Source organism: Pituophis catenifer, unplaced genomic scaffold, assembly GCF_029215685.1.
Source record: "Pituophis catenifer annectens isolate HBS135680 unplaced genomic scaffold, rPitCat1.0.hap2 SCAF_7, whole genome shotgun sequence".
Taxonomy (NCBI): domain Eukaryota; kingdom Metazoa; phylum Chordata; class Lepidosauria; order Squamata; family Colubridae; genus Pituophis; species Pituophis catenifer.
The window spans coordinates 68,329,425-68,336,710 of NW_027256887.1; positions in this window are offsets into that span (position 1 = coordinate 68,329,425).

Genomic DNA, 7,286 nt, shown 5'->3' on the forward strand with positions numbered 1-7,286 from the left:
TTTTGAAAGAAGCCAGATTCTGTTTGATACTTTGTCAGATTACCTCTTTAACATCTTCATAGTCATGATGCGTGGGAACTTGGATCTTAATTACTGTGGAAGTTAAGAGGGGCATGTATTTCCAGGGATGTAAGTGGAAGGTTTGAGCATCTATTTGGCTGTTTCCTGTTGCTGCAATAAATTTTAAGATACCTAAAAATATTGTGATTTGTAGAATGATGATAAGTGAACAAATGCCACTGAGAACTTGAAAATAAAATGGTTGATCAGCAAAGCTTTGTCCTGGACAAAATTGGACAACAAAAAAGGGCTGAATTCTAAACCATGAAAAGAAAAATGTGAAAATTTGATGCTCATCCCTCCGTGTGAACTGGTCTCTATTTTAAATCATGATGGCAAAAATCCTCTAAATCTAACACATCGAATTAACATATTCCAGTAGCATTTAACATTGGAAAAACAGAAACCTCACATAATTTTTGCTCACAAAGAGATTCTCAGTCATCCAGGTCATGGTTGTCCCAAAGGTGTTTTTTCAGGAGGCAACTGGACTTTCTTGTTTTTTCTTTGAAGACATTTAGCTTCTTCAGCTCTGACAGGTTAATGAGAAATGGAAGGATTATAAATCCTGCAAGGAATATAAATCCTTCCATTCCCCACTGTCAGAGCTGAAGAAGCTCCTTGGATGAGAAACGAAACATCTTCAAAGAAAAAACATGAAAGTCCAGTTTCCTCCTGAAAAAGCACATTTGGGATATTATCATCCAAGATGATTTATTTAAAAAAATAGCACCAATAAAGCATCTCTCTCATTAGTTGCAACAGGTTAAGAGAAATTAATACACATTTTTGTTTTTGGAAAGCTGTAGATATGGTGCACTAAAAACAATTAAATGTGGGAGAATCTGAAAAGCTGTTGGAAACTTGGAATGCAAATTACCAAATTAATTTTCTAGAAAGTTAATTTATTTGATATTGGTTATCAAATGTTATAATCAGAATTAACTTATGATTCACCTCATGTGAAATCAAACTGATTAAGTGATTTGGGAAAAATGTGAATAATTACCTTTTAATAAAGCTAGCAATCCAGTAAAGAGACACATTTATGAAGCTACCAAACATTTGATAAACAAGCTTGCATATATGAATTTGCAGTGCACTTACTAAGACAGTGGAGATGCAAATCCACTTGCAGCCACAAAGGATCACTTTATTACTTTGAGCCAGTTACTTTCAGCTCAACTTATTTCACAAGGTGATAAAGAGAGAAAAAAATATGCTCCCTTGAATTCCTAGAAGGGGGGGAAATCTGTTCAGCGTTTTATTGGTTCTATAGTTAAACATGGGCTTTGTGATAAATGTAACTATCCGGATTATAGTATTAATATCAATCCTATTATAAATACTGAACTTGTGGTATTAAATCTGTTTAAGAAATGAAGCAAATCTAACATATTAAACTTGAGGTGTATTTTAACATTCTACATCTCTATCCACAGCTTAATTAGATTTGTTCACATGATTCAGGTTGAGTTGAGATAATCATAAAGTTTTATTATACTTAAAAATCAACCCCACACAGCTCACCTTGTTTTCCCCTGCACTAAAGCCAAAATAACATATTGCAGGATTTAGCTTCTTAGAACACTAAACTCCACTCTGCAATGTGAATATGTGAAACGTTTATTTCTAAATATAATTATTACTATTGAAAGTTGCATTGATTTAACTAATACTATAGGTTTTAAAAAAAACAAAAACATTAGGACAAATCACTTTATTACAAATAACAATGCTACTTTTATTATAGAAAATATTGGATTTCTCTCAAGACATTTCAGCTGCAGATCATAAGACCATAAATAGCTGGCTTTAACCATCACTTCAGAATTCCAGTTAACTGTGGTGTCATTTTTGTTAAAGACTGATTTACTGGTTCAGCCTACTTCAAAACTATGGTCAAATATTGCTATAAATTATACGTAAAAATGGCTGCATTCAGATGGTCACATTACTTTAGTAAACAAACAGACACATGAGCCTTTTTTCCTCATTCTTATATATCTTACTGAATAATTACTCAGCATTTTTACAACACTTAAGTACTGTATTTTATTCAATAGGTCAATAGGAAAAATGTCAAATTAATTGGTGTATTCCATTTTACTAAACCCAGCATATGAGTATATGTTTTAGAACAACCAGTGTATGAAACCATAAAGCTGATTTTCATACTTCAATTTTATTCTAAGACTGGTTAAGCAGTTATGTGGAACTGCAATCCGCATACATAGGCAAAAGACTTATTTGTATCAGTTTATTAAATACATATATGACCCTCTGAACCATGCCAAAATTTTATTCACACTCCATGTCACAAACAAAACTGAAGTTGAATAAACAGCAACAGACTTTTCCATGTATAAAGATTGATACTAAGTCTATTATTGAAATTGGAACAGGATGGACTAATTTATACAAGATTGTTATACATATATTTACAAAAGCAAGCAAAAAAACAAACCAACAACCAGTTTCCCAAATAGTCTGATTTTATATATATTTTAAATGAACTTAGGTTGACCCATTTATCCAAATATATTGATACTTTTAAACAGAATATGGTTCAAATATAAATTTATAGTTGGATGAAATACATTTTAAGTGCTATTAAGAGAATCAGGCTGCAAAAATAGCTACACAATGTATGGGTGAGGCTACCAAAGAAATTCTACACTTGTTACTAATCTAATTCTATATGGGAAACTGCTGAATTGTGGTTAAATCATAATAGCCTATTGGCATAAGCACATGTACACTGAATCTCAGGTCTGAATTAACACCATCACAATTTTTACCTTTGGTAATCATGACATACTCTTAAAACAAGTGCAGAAATATATGAACTCAAAAGTGCAAAATACTCAGATATACTCAACAGATCATATTGTTAAGTAAGGTATCTACAATCAAAAGTTATTAATAGCCATATAATTCTCACATTCTGTCACAGTAGGCCTCCTAGTTCAAAAAAGTTATAGAAAACAAAACACTACAACTATGTTGAGTGAGTTCTTAAAGGTACTTCTCTTTGACCCTGTGACCACTGGGATATCTGGATTCAATCCAGAGTTGGAAGTATGTGGCAGGTAAAGTGAAAGGAAGCACATTTCTTATGACAATTCAAGGAAGAGCTGAAATTCTCCGAGCATCTAAAATGGACCTTCTCAGGAAATATTACCTTCAACTTCGAAGAATGTATTTATAGATTTTTGAAGTTTCCGTTTCACAGTACTCGTTTCAAAAATCTAATGTTCGCTTGAGTGATTTTTAATTGCTAAGAACAAACAACCAGAATTTTATGGCTGCAACATATATTTTCTCTGGGGTGTCGTTACATACTTGCCTTAGGAAAGGGTACATATAAGGTGCATGAAAGAGTATGTTAGTTTCACTCTGAGCATCTGTATTATTATGCCACAAATAGACACAGGGTTGTATAGGTAGTATAATTGACATCCCATCCCATTCTCTTTATATCACACTGCAAATATTTATCTCAGGAAAAACCCAGTAAGCAAAAGTTACTGTCAGCTGACTAATGTACACAAAAGTTTGTTGATGGAACTTATTCCTTAGAGAGCAGCCAGTAAAAAGTGCTACTTAATTTCTAATTTATTAGAAAGCTTTTAACAAGTAGGCCGCTACTTTTCATGGCATCACAGATTGTGCTGCATCAATATGATTATTGTAAAGTTAGAATTTTATTATCTTAGGGTGGCTTTCTCCACCTGCCTCTCTCCTGATGTCTTAGGACTGAAGCTTTTAGCCACTATTGTGGAAATTTCAGTCCCCACACATCTGAGGGACAAACCACCTGTTCCCATACATCAAACTGTTTGCCACTGTTATTCAAATATCTCCGGAAGAAGATTATTCATAAGTATCAGAGATAAAGGTGGGGGAGTTGGGTCCTAATTCTATCCAAACCACGAACTCACTGGTGTGCTACACCATTTTGTGGAAGCCATAATGGTTTGTCTTATATTAAGCCATAAACCATGAAAATCACAGTGGCTTAATTAATATATCATAAGCAGTAATTCATATATCCAATCATCTCATGGTTTACTAGGAACTAAGCCAAAACAGACTTTCTTCAAATGAATTTATCCCAGTTTGATCTACCTAAGAATGGGTTACAACGGGCCTTCTCAAAGATGTTTTGTAACTGTGAACATGGAATGATAGTAAAGCATTAGTATTACCATAATCCACTTTAAAACTGATCCTTGCAGATCAAGTGATTCCCATCTTAATTCTTATGCATTGATGGAAAACTGAAGTGCAAAATATTTATTCTATTGCACATATGCACTAAATTAGGTTTCAAAATAGAGATTTTTTTTAAAAAAAAATCATTTTATTTAGATGCCAAAGGATGCAATCCACAGGAACCTGTATAAGGTCCATGCAAATTAATGTAAAAAACACTATTGTTCACAGAAATATCCCTGTGGGATGCATCATTAAGCTCTATTCACCACCTATATTATATACTGGCACAATTTAGCCACTTTATGCTATATTATGATAAACAATTACTCATGTATAAAACGGCATCTAAATGCCTCTATTTAATACACTTGTGTGCTTAGGAACAGATTAACATTCCCAGTAAGTGCTTCATACACATTTTTGCTACATAAGGTGGTAGATAAAAGTGCACACTGGCATTCTGAACATAAGTCTAGATTATTACTTTTTGGTGCACTTGCACTATTTTGCTGTCTCATGTAGAAAAACTGTGAAGGGCAATGACGCAGCTGGCACATTAGTCATAACATGATTAAGATAAAAATGTTACAGAAGTCCAATATTATGATAGGAAACTAAGGCAATTAGCAAAATAAAATCCCAAGCCTTTGAGGAAAGTCATGAAAAACTTGTGTTGGAAAAGCAATGCAAAGATGTGCAAATCTGCTTTAACTTTAGATCAATACAGTTAGTTTCTGGAAGCAACACAAAAATGTTACAATTCTTACTAGTGCAAAATAGCATGATTATGCCAAAACAAAGCGTAGGATTCTTTCCCTTTTTTTTCTTCGGTTTTTTTTTTTTTCGTGTGTGGGGGGGGTATGTGATGCATTCATTATGGAGTACTTTTGTATACGTTCAAACTTTCTACAGATTTTAACATTTCTATGCCCATGAGAAATTAATAGTAGTGCATTTACACAGAGTTTGCTTTTCATAACAGAAGTGACTAGTTTAGCAATTTGCATATTAGGATATTCTCAAAGATTAGAATATGTGTTTGTAAACACTAGAAAAATCTTTACAAAAATGAATATATTAAAATATTCTATACATTTTAAGTTACTGTAAACAAAAGTATCTTTGTTACACTAAACATGAATACAAAATATAAGCCAGAGAAGAACAAATCTGCATATATATCAAATTCAGGTGGAACAGGAGCATCATCTGCTCACTTGTGATTTGTCATACTTGGGGGACTGCATTTGATGCTTATCTTTTGGGTTCTACCTTATAATGTCATTGTATTAAGCCAAATGGCCAGAGTTTGCTGGAAGCCCTGTACTGACCTACGGCATCACATCAGCTTTGCCTTCGTTCCAAAATTAGGTCATTAACCTATGCATTATGGGTAGCATTAAAAAAATTCTTTATGCAAAATTGTTCAGAAATAAGCTCTACTCAGCTCAATGGGATTTATACCCATTGCACAGTCTGGTGTTTTGCAGCCTGGGTTGCATTTTTTTGTGGATACTAGAAAGACAGGAACCTGCCAGGGAATTAATGGAGACATTTTCCATTTGCTTCTCAGGCAGCAGGTAAAAAGGCATTAAAGCACTAGTTTTAGCCCTTATCTTTATTAAAATCAGAAAAAATTGCACTATCAAAAATTAACAATGCTGAATTTTGGTAAGCACTGTATCTTGATGCTACAGAAATAGGGGCAACAGAACTGTGTGGGCTTGTAGATTCTGCACAACTGCAGCTTTAAATGAATGAATGTAACCAGTTGATTGTGGTGTCCACAATAGTAATTTGAGTATAGCCTCTGCTTGTTGAAGTTGTTTTTCATTCTTAGGCTGGCCATCATGTTAACTCAAGAGTCTTTTAACCTCGCACTGGACAAAGGCACACCGCTGTACACTGTCTCAGCACAAAACTATAGTTCATTCTACAGAGATAATTTTTATATGATGGCTTTCATTCCCTCCAAGTCACTCCTACAAATACTTTTGAAAACATGTGAGTAATTAGGTAGGGAAACAACTCTTGTTTGACAAGGATACATACTGCCTTGTTTCCTAATTTTTTTGATAAGTGATGAAACTCATACCCATGAATAAAGCTGTACATCAAAAGCAGCCCTACTTATGGCACAAAAATGAACGAATAAAAGCCTAAGACAAATCACTTTTCTCTGAAATAGTTACTATTGTAAAAAGGTAACTCAATTAACCAGTATTAATGATAAAAAAAGGCCATTATTATGCTGTTGAACACCAAATAATTCACTTTCAGCATCTCTGATGCTTTATATTTACGACAGTCTTCAAACAGCTCATTCTACAATAGTTTTACAGACCATCATCCATGAGGATCTGAACACAAGCAAAGTTTTTGGGGACTTGCTTATTTGCTCCCCAAGCAAACCTCTGAGTTCTATCTTAAACATTTATAAATCTGTCCTGAAAATAATTTAAAGAGAAATTACTATTTATATACTTTATATGCCTCCCATCTCACCAATTAGGTGACTTAAACACATTATTCTTCCTCCTCCTCTGGTAAATTTCTCTTTAAGCAATTTTCATAACACATCACAAATTTGCTTTTTAAATTTAATGAAATTTAAGCAGTAATTGAGCACCTTTGTTTAGGAACACAAAGAGCCTTATTCAAACCATAATCTAACTCAAGATTGTCTACATTAATCACGAGCAATTCTCTGAGCTTTCAGACAGGGCCTTTCTCAACCCCAGCTGGACTAGCCAGAGATTTTCCCTTGGCACCTTTCACATGCAAGGCCCATGCTCAGTCATTGAGCTATGGCCCTTCCCTATGTGTTGGAAGCTAACACAACTGGGGATCCCTGTGTTAGGAGATGTTGTAAGGAAGACTCTCCAAAAATTCAGATTATTACTTAACCTTCTGGATAGTAGCCAGTGACCATGCTGGATAAAGTACTACCAAAAAATATGATCACTATAGGCCTAGTTTTTCAAGACTGTACCATGCTGATCTCA